Source organism: Elgaria multicarinata, chromosome 12, assembly GCF_023053635.1.
Source record: "Elgaria multicarinata webbii isolate HBS135686 ecotype San Diego chromosome 12, rElgMul1.1.pri, whole genome shotgun sequence".
Taxonomy (NCBI): Eukaryota; Metazoa; Chordata; class Lepidosauria; order Squamata; family Anguidae; genus Elgaria; species Elgaria multicarinata.
In genome coordinates this window covers 3,528,939-3,543,559 of record NC_086182.1, presented here as the reverse complement: position 1 = coordinate 3,543,559, position 14,621 = coordinate 3,528,939, and positions in this window count along the sequence as shown.

Genomic DNA, 14,621 nt, shown 5'->3' with positions numbered 1-14,621 from the left:
ACAAATCCATGTTGGCTTCTAGTGATCACCGCATTGATTTCAAGGTGTTTACAGATTGACTTCTTTATAATCTGCTCCAGAATTTTCCCAGGGATGGATGTCAGACTGACTGGTCTGTAGTTCCCAGGTTCTTCCTTTTTGCCCTTTTTGAAGATAGGGACAATGTTAGCCCTTTTATTCTACTATGCTATCATATAGTAATATTATAGTAATATCATATAGTAATATAGTAATATAGTAATATTGTATATGCTATCATATAGTAATATTGTATTAATCATAGTATAGTATAATATATTATTTTATTTATTATGTCCATCTGTTTATTTTATTTATTTATTTATTTATTTATTACAGTTTTATACCACCCAATAGCCAAAGCTCTATAATTATATTTTGACATATTAATTTTATTCTATTGTATTGCTGTATAGTAATATTATATTAGTATTTTATATAGCATGATAATGTAAGTTTATTTCTTATATGTTAATCTATAATAATCAATTAATTATGTTTTATGATATATTAATTTTATTCTATTGTATTATATAGTAATATTATATTAGTATTTTATATAGTATGATAATATAAGTTTATTTCTTATATGTTAACCTATAATAATCAATAAATTATATTTTTAAGATCAATCAATAAACTTTATTGCATATTAGCCGCATGGGCCGTTCGCAGACAGATGAGACAATAACATACCCACCACGAGCTTGCCACTAGCCAGCAAAAGTGCTACAAAAAAGAGTTAATAGGATATCAATCATCCGGGTTATAATTACAATGTTAACCAACATATAATATTGGGTTATTAGAGTTTAATCGTTTGAGTCAATCAATAGTTTCCGGACCTCCATCGCCCGGTGTACAAACTTGGCAGTCCTAAATGATGTATAATAGTCTGTACCAACCAAAAGTGTTTGAACTGCACCTTTAGATGACATGTAGTTAAACCTGGGAATTAAAGGCTCAAGGTAGTATTTTATGATATATTAATTTTATTCTATTGTATTACAATATAGTAATATAGTAATATTTTATATAGTGTGCTAATATAATATTTTAGTTATTTATGTCTTATTATGTTACTCTACCATAATAGGTTAATTATGGTTTGATAGTATGATTTTAATTTTATTTTATTGTAGTATAATATGGTGCTATTATAGTAATGTTATTATATAATATGCTAATGTAATATTATTTCTATTTATTTATTATTTATCTATACCACCCAATAGCCATCTATTATCTCTGTTATCCATTATCCCTGTGTGTCATGCCTTCACTAGAGGAACCTCCTCAGAAGAAGAAGAAGTAGAGCCTCCAGAACCCAGGCGACATCACATCACATCAGTTGCTGGCACCTGGGCTCCAGGTCCTTCCCTATCCAGGGGAGGGGACTCTAACTTTGGAGCCGATACTGAGCAACCCTCTGACCCCCAAGAGCATCGTTGCCTGAAGTGACAAGCCAGTAGGCCTCCTGCAAGAAGGAGTGCTTGCTTGCAAAGATGGTCTCCTCAGGAGAAAGCAACTCCTCTTGAGAAGGGCTGTGGCCAGGCTGGGCCTGGATGGGTCTCAGCAGCTAGTTGTTGGAAACAGTGGCAGAGTTTGGACGACACACTAATCAACTGGGGGGATGTAATAGGAACAGAATGGGAAACAACGGTGGGATAGTGTGTCATCCAAACTCAGCCAGTCTCATCAGCTTCACCTGCCTTGTCTCCTGACCCTGCCTTGTTCTTGAATCCCTGTGCTACAGACCTTGGACTCCTGCTTGATTATGCTACTGAATTGTGTATGTATTGAACTGCCTAACTGTGCTTTGACTCTTTGCCTGACTCCATATACTGGACTGCCTGCCTGGCCGTGGGCCCTTGCCTAGGGAGACCCATATGAACAAGGCTCCTGTATCTTTAACAGTTGTACAGAAAAGGGAATTTTAGCAGGTGTCACTTGTATGCATGCAGCGCCTGGTGGAATTCTCTCTCCATCACAACAGTGAAAGCTGCAAGAGCCCTGTCCTCCTTTGCCTGTTTGACCACTCCTGGTTTGCCTAACTCCCTTGAACAGAAACCTGTCTGCTGGAAAATTGGCCTGGGTTATTATTTGGCCTTGTGGTCAGCCCTATAGCTAGAGCTGCTACTACAGCCAATGCAGGACTCTGAGGAAGATTAATAATAATAGTAATTGTGAAGGAAGGCTGGGGTCCACCCAGCGCCCCTGCAAGGTAGGCTCCCAGACCAAACGTCTAGCTTCCCAGGTAGTCCCCTCCCTAGCCCTGTCCTTAGCCAGGAAGAGCCAGCCCTTTGAGAAATAAAACCACATGCGCACGCTTTAAGGACCAAAGCAGGTTTATTTACACAAACTAAAAACTAACTCATAAGGCTCTGGTCAGGCAGCGAAAGCTAAGGGGAAAGGAAAGAAGGGGGGAATAAGGTAAAGTGTAGAGGGAAGGTTAGCAGCAAGCAATCACACCATAAAACCATTCACCCCATTCTAAAAGCTGCCACAGCCAGTCTCCCCTAAAGTATCCAGACACTTCGAACATAAAAAACCTATCTAACCCTGAGCAGCAGCACCCCAGCTCAGAATGGATCTCCCACCTTATACACGTGTAGCTTCCGGGAAGATGAAGAGCCTTGGCCACTTGCTTCTTTATCCCCTTGCCAGTCCACAGGCCCCGTGACCTGCCTCCACCAAGCCTGCCCCCTCCCTCAGGAGCAAGGCCCTTTCCACAACTACGTTCTTTCCCACAGGTGGTGTCGACGCGGAATCTTCCACGGCATCGACCTTGTAGGAAGTTGGACGCCCGCTTCATCGGCCCTTTTTTAGTGACAGCACAGGTCAATCCAGTGGCTTTCCGGTTGCAGCTGCCTCGGACGTTCCGTATTCACCCAGTGTTTCATCGCTCCCTATTGGTCCCAGCAGCAGGGGTGAGGCCGGATGCTGGCTCAAAGGCTCCTCCAGTCCCGGTTTTAGTGGATAGGGAGGAGGAGTATGAAGTTGCACAGGTCCTAGACTCTCGGAGACATCAGGGGCGGTTGCAGTATTTGATAGACTGGCTGGGGTATGGGCCGGAGGAGCGCTCCTGGGAGAATGCTGGGGATGTTCATGCTCCTCTCTTGGTGCAGGACTTTCACAATAACTACCCTTCAAAGCCTGGCCCGGCTAGGGCGGCAGGAGGGGATTATGGAGAGGGGAGTAGTGTTAGGAACTGTGAGGTATCTGATGATGAGGAGTCTGGGGATGAAGAGCCGCAGGCTGGACCCAGTACCAGCATGGCTGGGCAGCAGCCAGCAGAGGCTCCCTCCAGCTCAGCCTTAGAGGAAGCGCAGACAAACATCTTACCGGTGCCATCGTCCAAACAACAAAGGGCAGAGAAGGAGGCGCTACGCAGATCCAAGCGTATTGCTACTAAACGCCAGATAAACAGGGAACAGCTGTGATTCTGGGCTTGGGTATTTAAGTAACAGTGCGCAGGCCAGGATCTTGTCAGACTTAATCTGGTTTGCCTGAGAAAGCTCTGGACCTTGAAACCTTGGCCTTGTCGTGTTTCTGCTATACTGGTTGGACTATGGACTTCTTGGACTCTGTGACTCCCTCCTGCCCTTTGGAACTCGGACTGGCTTTGTGGACTTTCGTGACCCTCTCTCCCGTGCCCTTTATGACAACTGGATGGATTTATGGACTGGCTTTGACTTTGGCGTAAGCACAGAAAGACTGTTCTGTTTCTTTATGTTTTGAACTGTGTGAGAAATACAAATTAAGTGTTATCTCTTCATTTGGTGTGTTTGCTAGTACCTGGCGGTCTTCCCAGAGCCTCGTGTGGCGCAGAGCAGTAAAGCAGCAGTTTCTGCAGCCGAAACTCTCCCCACGGCCTGAGTTCGATCCCAGCGGAAGCTGGTTTCAGGCAGCTGGCTCGGGTTGACTCAGCCTTCCATCCTTCCGAGGTCGGTAAAATGAGTACCCAGTTAGCTGGGGGAAAGGTAATAACGGCCGGGGAAGGCAACGGCAAACCACCCCGCTATAAGGCCTGCCAAGAAAACGTCAGCAAAAAGCTGGCGTCCCTCCAAGAGTCAGCAATGACTCAGTGCTTGCACGAGAGAGGGCGGTCTTCCCAGTCTGGGCACACAGCCCATGTAGATAAATTAAAAAGTGGCTGGTTGCAAAGCCGCTTCCTCAGGACAGGTGGAACACATCAACATCCCAATTAGCCCTGATAAACTCACAGGTGTTGTAGTAGGAGTTGGGACTGCCAGGCTATGAGATCGGCCTTGAGAAGTATTCTCCGACTCCCTCCCTCTGGCCCAGCAGCCCAGGCTAAGTTAGACAGTTAAACACAAACATCCATACAAGACTTAGTTGAACAAGACCACAGCCATTTCGGACTGTCCTTCACAGTAAGAAAAAGATTTAAGATATTAGATCCCTGCCTGAGGAAGAAGGGTGTTGTTGTTTTATTAAGTTTAAAATAATTCTAGTTATGGCAGTAATATATTCATCATCCTCATCAAAAAGGGAGTAAAAATGTAGTTCCCATTCATGTGTGGTGAAAAAAGTATCAATAGATGGAGTCTCAGAGTGTCTTAAAGCGGAGATAAGATGCCAAAATCTGGATCTATCGTTGCTTTCGAGTGCTGATGCCAATTCAACCCATTGCAGCCTAATATACTCTTGCTTCTTCTCTTTAATTGTCTTTTTATAGAATTTATGCAGTGCCAAGTAGGAATGTGGTAGAGGAACTATATACCTGTCCCTTAGAAATTTATGTTGTCTTTTGATTTCCTGCTTAAGTTTCTTGCAGTCCTCGTTGAACCACGGGTTCCCCTCTTTTGGCCTCTGGTTCTTTAAACGGCCTTTCCAAAATAAAAGAGGTTCAACTGCTGCTATAATCTGGGCATAGCAATCTAAGACTACTTCCATCTCTTTTGAGGTGAGCAGGGTATTTCTCAAAGCACCTTGCTTCTCAGAATGACATAAGCATTCCAAGGCACTTAAATTCACATTTGCCCACTTACAGCGATATGTTGCAACACTCGTGCTTGAAATTGGAGTTACATTTTCTTGATTTGCCTGGACTTCTTTTAGACATTCCAGCTGGACAATCAATGGTTGGTGATCACTGCATTGATACGAATCCACTCTAAAGAGCATGATCAGCCCGAATCCAGCTGGAGGGACTGCAATAGTCACTGACACCAAGATGATTGATGAAGGTGAATTCTCCTGTCAAATCCTCAGACAAAGAGCCATTCAAAATGAGAAGTCCAATTTGGAGGATCATTTGAATAAACAGCTTCCCTTGAATGTTTATTGTATGAGATTGTCTATCCTCTATCAGTGGGAAGTCATCCAAGGAAAAATAAGTGGGTTGTTCTATTGCATTCCAGTTTGGGCAAATCTAGGCATTAAAGTCACCAATTAGTATCAAATGAGCTTCAGAGAACTGAGTCTGCAGGGCAAGTAAATAATCTGTAAGATTTCCCCAAACATTCTCCCTGTAATGAGTTGATTTCCAGGGAGGGATATATACATTTACCATAATATATGATGTTAAATTAACTTTTAAAAATATAGCCAAAGCCCAAGATTGCAAAGGCAGTAATATATTATTAGATCTCCATCTGAACAATATTGATATACATATCAATATTTGAGAGTGTCAATAGGTATGTAGACAAGGATGATCCGGTGGGCATTGTCTACTTTGACTTCTAAAAGGCTTTGGACAAAGTCTCTCACCAAAGACTCCTAAACAAACTTAGCAGTCATGGAATAAGAGGAGAGGTGTTCTTATGGATCAGTAACTAGTTAAACAACAGAAAGCAGAGAGTAGGAATAAATGGTAAATAAATAGTGGGGATCCCACAGGGATCTATATTGAGACCAATTCTTTTCAACTTGTTCATAAATGATCTGGAATTAGGAATGAGCAGTGAAGTGGCCAATTTTGCCAATGATATAAAATTATTTAAAGTGGTTAAAACAAAAAGGGATTGTCAGGAGCTCCGAAAGGATCTCTCCAAACTGGGAGAGTGGGCATTCAAATGGCAGGTGCGGTTTAGCGGCTTTCGATACCATCGACCATGGTATCCTTCTGGAACACCTGAGGGGTTTGGGAATCGGGGGCACTGTGCTCCGGTGGTTCCGGTCCTACCTCTCGGGCAGGTTCCAGATGGTGATGCTTGGGGACAGCTGCTCCTCAAAGAAGGAGCTGTTGTATGGCGTACCACAAGGCGCCCTCCTATCCCCAATGCTACATGAAACCACTGGGAGAGATCATCCAGAGGCATGGGGCAGGGTGCTATCAGTATGCTGATGACACCCAAATATATTTCTCTATGCATTCGATAACAGCATTAGCTAAGGATAGTGTGTCTCTCCTGGATTAATGCTTGGAGGCAGTAATGGGCTGGATGAGCGGGGGGGGGGGGGGAACTGAAGCTGAATCCAGACAAGATGAAGGTGCTTACTGTCAAAGGCCCCAACTGGGGTTTGGAGGTATGTCAACCAGTTCTGGATGAGGTTACACTCCCCGTGAAAGACTGCGTTCGCAGTTTGGGGGTGCCCTTGGATCTGGCGCTCCAAATGACAGCCCAGATAGATGCGACAGCCAGGAGTGTCTACTATCAGCTTCAGCTGTTACGCCAGCTGCGCCCTTTTCTAGAGTTAAAAGATTTAAAGACAGTAGTACACGCGCTGGTAACCTCAAGTCTCGACTTCTGCAATGCGCTGTACATAGGGCTACCATTGCACCTAGTTCAGAAACTTCAATTAGTACAAATTATGGCAGCCAGGTTGTCACCAGTACATCTACGGGTGAACATATTACCCCAACATTAAAATCACTCCACTGGCTGCCAATTAGTTTCCGGGCAAAGTACAAAGTGTTGGTCATTACATTTAAAGCCTTCCATGGTTTGGGTCCAGGTTACCTGCGGGATCGCCTTCTCCCATACAGTCTGCCCCGCACACTCAGGTCCTCTGGGGAGAACTTACTTCAGTCAGCCAAAACTAGGTGGACAACTGTTACCCAGAGCACCTTTTCTTCATAGAATCATAGAATAGCAGAGTTGGAAGGGGCCTACAAGGCCATCGAGTCCAACCCCCTGCTCAATGCAGGAATCCACCTTAAAGAATGCCCGATGGTTGTCCAGCTGCCCCTTGAATACCTCTAGGGTGGGAGAGCCCACAACCTCCCTAGGTCATTGGTTCCACTGTCGTACTGCTCTAACAGTCAGGAAGTTTTTACAGATGTCCAGCCGGAATCTGGCTTCCTGTAACTTGAGCCCGTTATTCCGTGTCCTGCACTCTGGGAGGATTGAGAAGAGATCCTGGCCCTCCTCTGTGTGACAACCTTTTAAGTATTTGAAGAGTGCTATCAGGTCTCCCCTCAATCTTCTCTTCTCCAGGCTAAACATGCCCAGTTCTTTCAGTCTCTCTTCATAGGGCTTTGCTTCCAGACCCCTGATCATCCTGGTTGCCCTTCTCTGAACACGCTCCAGCTTGTCTGCATCCTTCTTGAATTGTGGAGCCCAGAACTGGATGCAATACTCTAGATGTTGCCCCCAGATTGTGGAACGGCTTGCCGGAGGACATTCGTAAAATTAACTCTCTCCCTGAATTTAAGACAGCCTTTTCCGGCAGGCCTACCCAAATGAATGTGAAATTAAGAATTTTTAAGATGTGTTTTGTTGTACTAATGTTGTTCCCTGCCTCGATCCAAAGGGAGAGGCGGGTAAGAAATAAATTATTATTATTGTTGTAAGCAAGTGTAAAGTGATGCACATTGGGGCAAAAAACCCAACTTCAAGTATTACCTGATAGAATCTGAGCTAGCAGTGACAGGTTGTAGTGGACTGCTTGATGAAAATGTCAAACCAGTGTGCAGCCACTGTAAAGAAGGCAAACTCCATGTTAGGCATAATTAGAAAAGGACATGAAGATGGCTGCATTTATTTGTTTGTCCCCAACATCTGGTGTTCAGAAATATCTGCCTCTCTACATGGAAGTTTCATTCTTAAATTTCATGGATAACAGCTGCAGATAGACCATGAATTTATCCAATGCTTCATAGGAATGTAAGAATGTCCTTGCTGAATCCAAAATGTCCACCTGATCTGGCAAATTGTTTTTTCCAACAGTGGCCAGCCAGATGCATCATGGGAAGTTCACAAACAAAGCAAGAGGTAATGGCCCTCCCTTGTTTGTTTCAACATCTGGTACCCAGGGATATGACATCTTTCCATATGCAGAAAAAAAACCCTATAAAGTATACATTGCCTATATGGAACATCTGAGCTGAAAGGAAGTTTGGGATTTGTGATGTGTTGAAGTGGCAGCTTCTGCTTCAACTACATGAACCCGCTGTAGGTAGGTTTCATGTAGTTGTAGGTAGGATTCAAATACCTACCTACATCTCCCTCAGGAAATACTCTTGGCCACCATAGTACATTAGGTCAATAGTTCCTTCCATGAGACATCCCTCTGCTTGGAACTGGGGGAAAGTAGGTGGCGTCAGAGTGACCTATCCACACACAAAAAGAAGTAGATGTGGATTTGCAGTTTCTGAGTGTGTGCCACATCAAAAGTAATAAGGGAAATGTCCAGTACCGCTGCCAAGTTCTGGTATATAGCAATTAGTTTAAAGTGACATACTTTCCTGAGCTGGAACATTCTGGAAAGGCTCTTAAAATTCCCCACCATTTACCTTCTTTGCTGCAAAGCGTATTTTATATGCAAGAACTTCTCACTGCTGGCACTACCCTTTCAACCAAAGACAAAAACAAGAGTTTATACAGTGTGCTCCATACATGCCTTATAGATCCCAGGATTGTTTCCCCTGACATACTGAAGCAGAAAAAGGATCCACCCTGATGCCACACGTTCTTTCACATTGGAGCATAAGATCAGCCTTATTGGATCAGACCAAGAGCCCATCTAGTCCACCATCTTGTTTCCACACCAGCCTGGGAAAGTTATTTGAATGGCGGAGTATAAAAATGCTTCTGATAGATGAATTTAAAACAGCAAGAACACTGGCCTGTTAGATGCCTCTAAGAAGCCCACAAGCAGCACATGAAGATTTTATTTTAATTTAGTTTGTCAAACTTCCTATGCCGCTTTCAGTGTTAGTTTCCAGGATAGTTAACAGACTATTTTAACTAGGCATAATCTATATAAATAAAAATGTAAATGTTCGTTCGAAACAGATGTTATATCTCCGAAAGTTCTTCACCGATTGCTTTGAAATTTTGACACAACATTGCATCCGAATACACGAGCGTTGTTGTCATGCCCTGCATAGAGATGGAGTCAGGAGATGAGGAGGAGGTGGCAGAGGCTGGACCTAGTACCGAGAAGCCCAGCTCAGGTAGTGAGGAGGCTGGACTGGCAGAGACTGTGGCAGAGCCTCAGGGAGAAGAGCCAAGGCCAGCTGGGACCTCTGCTAGCTCTGAGGGCCTGATGCCAGCAAAGACTACGGAGGAGCCGCAGAGGTCTGAGGAGGAGGCAGAGAAGCCTGGTTTCAGCCAGTTGCGGGCGGAGAAGGCACCAGACGCCGGTCTCGCCGCCTCCACCAGAAACACCAGGCAATTAGGGATCAGCTGAGAGGCCATGACTCAGCACTCTGACTAAGGATAAAAGCGCAGCTGTGAGCCCTGCAAAGTTGTCAGAGATTATCTGAGCATTCTGGCGGAAGCCTTTGCTCTTGGATCTTGTGACCTCGTGCCTTGTTCCTGAATGCCTGGATTCTGATTCCTGTCTTGATTCCCGGACCCCGTGACCACGTCTGCCTACTCTGGATTCCTGCTTCGACCTTGGACCGGTTTGTGACTACGTCTTGCCTGTTGTTGCCCCTGACTCTGGACTGTGTTACTGGTTTGTCGCTGACTGTTGACTGTGTTTGAACTTGGACTGCATTATCGAATCTCCTCTTTGCCACGCTCCCTTGACTTTGGACTGGACATTGACTACTCTACAAGCCTGCTCCTTGAACTGTTCCTGTTCCTTGACTTTTGCTGTCAAACCCCCGTTTTCCCCTCCTTTCCCTGCACTGTTTAGCTTCTGTAAATAAACACCTTCGTTACCTAGCTACCGGCTGGTCTTATCTTTCTTTGTCAAGCCATTTGGCGGCTTTCCCGGACAGTTGTTATGTAACTATGTTCTATATGGGGACAAAAGTTTGCCTTAAAATCGAAGAAATAGGCCTCCTAAAAACCAGTCCTGCTGATCATTGTGACATCGCCAACCAGTAGGCCAATCCACTGCCTCTGCCTTCTCTCCTATTTGCATGTTCTCTCCTATTTGCTCTTATAGGTCATTGTGACATCGCCAACCAGTAGGCCAATCCACCGCCTCTGCCTCCTCTCCTATTTGCATGTTCTCTCACAATTGGCTGAGTGAATATAGATGTCACACCTGTGACAGTTACACGTTCTGAAGAAAGGTAACTGCCAGGAGTTTCCACTAACCTCCTCACCGTAAAAACATCCTTTTTTAAAAACCAAACAGTAGGCCAATCCACTGCCTCTGCCTCCTCTCCTATTTGCATGTTCTCTCCTATTTGCTCTTATAGGTCATAGAAGCAACAATCTTGACAGGACCTTTCAAAGGTGAAGATGTCCTCATTCCTCGCATTCCTATGATTCCAACAGATATGCCATTTCAATTTAAGAGATTGCAATTCCCAATTCGATTGGCGTTTGCAATCACCATCGACAAAGCTCAGGGCCAATCTTTAGAATTGTGCGGTTTAGATCTAGACACAGATTGCTTCTCACATGGACAATTATATGTTGCGTGTTCTAGAGTCGGCAAACCAGACAATCTCTGTATCTACCCAGACAATGGAGAAACTAAAAATATTGTATATCCACAAACATTGTGAAATTAAACATATTAGAAACATCCACTTTGTCTTTTCTTTCTTTTCAATTTAACCAGACTGAGCCACAGCAACGCGTGGCAGGGTACAGCTAGTATACAATAAAAATGCAATCTAAAACACGAGAACAGCAGTTAAACCCTGAAAAAAAAAATGCCCAAAAAAGTCTGGAAGAATAAAACAGTGTTTTCCTAACACCAAAAATGTTTGTGGGGTGGGCAGGGCACCTGCCAAGGCCCCATACTTCAGCAGAGGGCCACTAAAAAGACACCCCACCAACCCACCCCAGAGTTGCTCCTCCTCTTCCCTATTGCCACCTGTTTGTTCACCTGTCCCCTTGCTCTGGTTCAGACGATGGTGACGTTGAGGAGGAGAATGAGACGCCGCGGCCGGCTTGTTTAATAGCAGGCAGTGGAGGAGAAGAAATGACCTGCAGAAAAAGTGGTGAGAAGATAGACTCATTGAAGGAGGTCCATTGAGATGGTCTTGCTTGAGGGACCCCAAACCTAGAGCCGGCACCGTTTTACATGTTCCGTATCTTTCTAACTTACAACTTTTTATTGTAAGACCTTTTTATTCTCTCAGTATTTTAACATTTAATTTTAACTTAAATTTAAATTTTACTGTCCTAATTCTGCATTTTAATCTTATATCAATTTCTGCTGCGTGGTTTTATCCTGGTTGTGCTTTTTATTCCGTATTTTGTGTTTGTGTTTTTAGACTGTTGGTTGTTTTATTACAGTTTTAATTTTTGTGAACTGCCCAAAGAGCTTTGGCTATTGGGCACAGTATAAAAATGTAATAAATAAATAAATAAACTTTTATTCTTCTGACTGTTCAATGCTGCATTTCTAATCTTGTGTTTTAAAGCTCATTTCGGGGTGTGTGTGTGTTTACCTTTTAATTGTTTGATTCTTTTTGTAAACCACCCTGGAAATAGGATGGAAGGGTGGAATAAAAAGCGCTCACTCATATTCAGAGTAGATCCGTTAACATCAGTGGGGCCTTAGGTGCAGTCCCATAATATGGATTTCAATGGATCTACTCCAAGCATGCCTGAATGTGGTTCCAAACCATCTTGAAGGTCTTCTTTTATGCTCACTGGAAAGGGGGCACGAAGTCTCCGTCCGACCCTAGAACTCAGGCGCTCCAATTCGGATTCTGCCCCTCCAGGGCCGGTGCTACCATAGAGGCCACTCAGGCAGCCGCCTAGAGCACCAAGCTAAGAGGGGCGCCAGGCGCAGCGCAGCACTCATGTGCGTTGGCTGTGAGCTGGGCTGGCCTGAGGATTCAGTTGGGCCTGGGTGGGTGAGATGGCGCCCCGCGCCCGTCCAGCCAAAGCAAAGCCAGGGACGCTGGGGTGGGGGTGGGGGCGGCTCCACGTTTGGACTTCCACGGTGGAAGTCCAAACGTGGAGCCGCCCCCACCCCCACCCCAGCGTCCCTGGCTTTGCTTTGGCTGGACGGGCGCGGGGCGCCATCTCGCCTGCCGAAGCGAAGCCAGGGACGCTGGGGTGTGGGTGGGAGGCTCCACATTTGGACTTCCAGAACTTGAATGGGGTGCATGGGGTCTTTGAGTGAATGCATGTGTTCATGCGTGTGTTTGTTTGGAGTGAGTGATGCTGAGTGTGTGTGTGTGTGTGTGTGTGTGTGTGCGCATGCATGTGAGTTGGGGGGGGATGATTTGGAGGTGATATTCCTATTAAATAATGCATTTTAGACCCATAGACGTTCCTTTCCAATTTGTTTGCTATAATTGGCATGACGTATTTCTTGCACTTTAAAGTAAATTTAGCAGTTTCAAGTTTTGTGCTTCTTATTTTTTCTGGGAAACATCTGTTCTTAAAAATCAAAGTCGGCATTTTCTTTTGGGAGGTGGGTTGAAAGTAGCTCGCCTTGCCTAGGGCGCAAAAGAGTCTGGCACCGGCCCTGTGCCCCGCACGCTCCCGCCCAGGCTCGCTGAAGCCCCAAGCTCTTCCCAGAAACGCCACCCTGCGGAGTCAGACCTTGCTTTCGGTTTCTGCGAGCCTCAAAGCCAGGCAAACGAAGCGGAGGTGCCAGGGGCTGAGAAGGTGTTGTTTTTAAATGGATACTGTTGTTTTTATACTGTTTTTATGTGTGTGTGTGTGTGTGTGTGTGTGTGTGTGTGTGTGTGTTTAAATTGTATACTTTTAATGTTTACTATTTTTAAATGTTGTAAACCGCCCAGAGAGCTTCAGCTGTGGGGCGGTATATAAATGTAATTAAATAAATAAATAAATAAATAAGGTGGCCCGGGAACGGCCGTCGTCACCTGCCGGGGAGGTGAGCCACGAACCCCGCAGCCCCCGGCAGCCCCGTCTTCCTGCATTCCTCTGGGGCAGGTGCGGGCTGCCGGGCCGGAATCCCTGCTCTCCGCCGCGCCGCGTGCGCCTGGGGCGTTCTCCAGGCTCTCCCACTGCTGCCTGGGAGGATGGAGGCTGCGTTCCTGCGAAAGTGCCCACGGAGTCTGTGGGCCTTGCTTCGGAGCGCCCCGTGCGCACGGGATCGGGCTGCCGGACCAGCCTGGAGGCAGAGGAGCGCCAGGAAGGGGCGGCCAGTTGCCGGTTGAGCCAGCCATGCATTCTGAGGGTGGGCTGCGGCCACGTTGGGCGCACTCCTGCCTCCTCCTTGGGCGTCGAAACGCGTGGGCCACCTGCGTCGCCCAGGCTGGTCTGGTGCTAACCTGGGAGCCTCGAGGTGGGGAAGGGAAGGAACAAGGGGGAATGGGGCGGTGGGGGGGGGTCGGTCCATGTGGGGATGTCGCGCAAGCGAGGCAGGGCCCCCTGCCCAGGTTCTCCACAGTCTAGAAGTGCCATCCGACCAGCGTTTTATTGCACGCTCATTCCTGGGCAGCAGCTACACTACTGCTTAAAATGGTTTATAATGGTTATGACAACTGTTCAGGCCCGGACACATTACATATGCAGTTTTCATACCGTTTTAAAAGTGTTATATCCTGCTTGGTGTAGATCGGGCACTCAGGGAGCTTGCTCAGGTCCCTCACATGACTCTACCTCCTGCCGCCTTCCTTGCGCCACCAAAAAAAACCCAACCTCATTAAGTCCGATTTTTTTTTTTTATAAACTCGGAATTGCTGCTCTCTCCTGCTGTGTACGGGAGAAGCAGCGCCATTAGAACAGCCGACTCTATGGGCCTTGTGCTCCTTCTGTACTTTCTCTTTTGAAAGGGGAGGTAACTTGAGGAAGGAAAACACGGGCGGAGAAGTGACGGTAGGGAGCGGGTGATGGAACTTTAGTATGAATCGGGCTGGGATTGTAATAAACCATGTGTGAATTGAAGGCGGATAGGATGGGCTGTATAGGATGTCAGACACAAGAAACTAATGGTTTGGAAGATCTAGAGCTTTGGGGGTGTGTGCATCATCTCCCAATGTCCCACTGGCAAGATAGACAGGCCATAATTGAATTAGCAGTGTTGCCTCTTCCCCGTTCCATCTCTCGTGGTCTGATCAAGCCTCCCCTCATCCAACGTTTTGAAGCAGCCTTCTTTCTGTGTAACTTGTTTATGATGGGCTGTGAGTTCCCTCAGTTTCACTTATAAATGCCTAATATGGGGAATTCCCTCACGCACACACAATGCCACTGGCACCCTCCGGGAGCAAAGATTCATCCTTTGTGAGAACATGGCATTTATTGTGAGGCAGCGACCTTGGGCAGATTTTCCATGATGTTAAAGGTCAG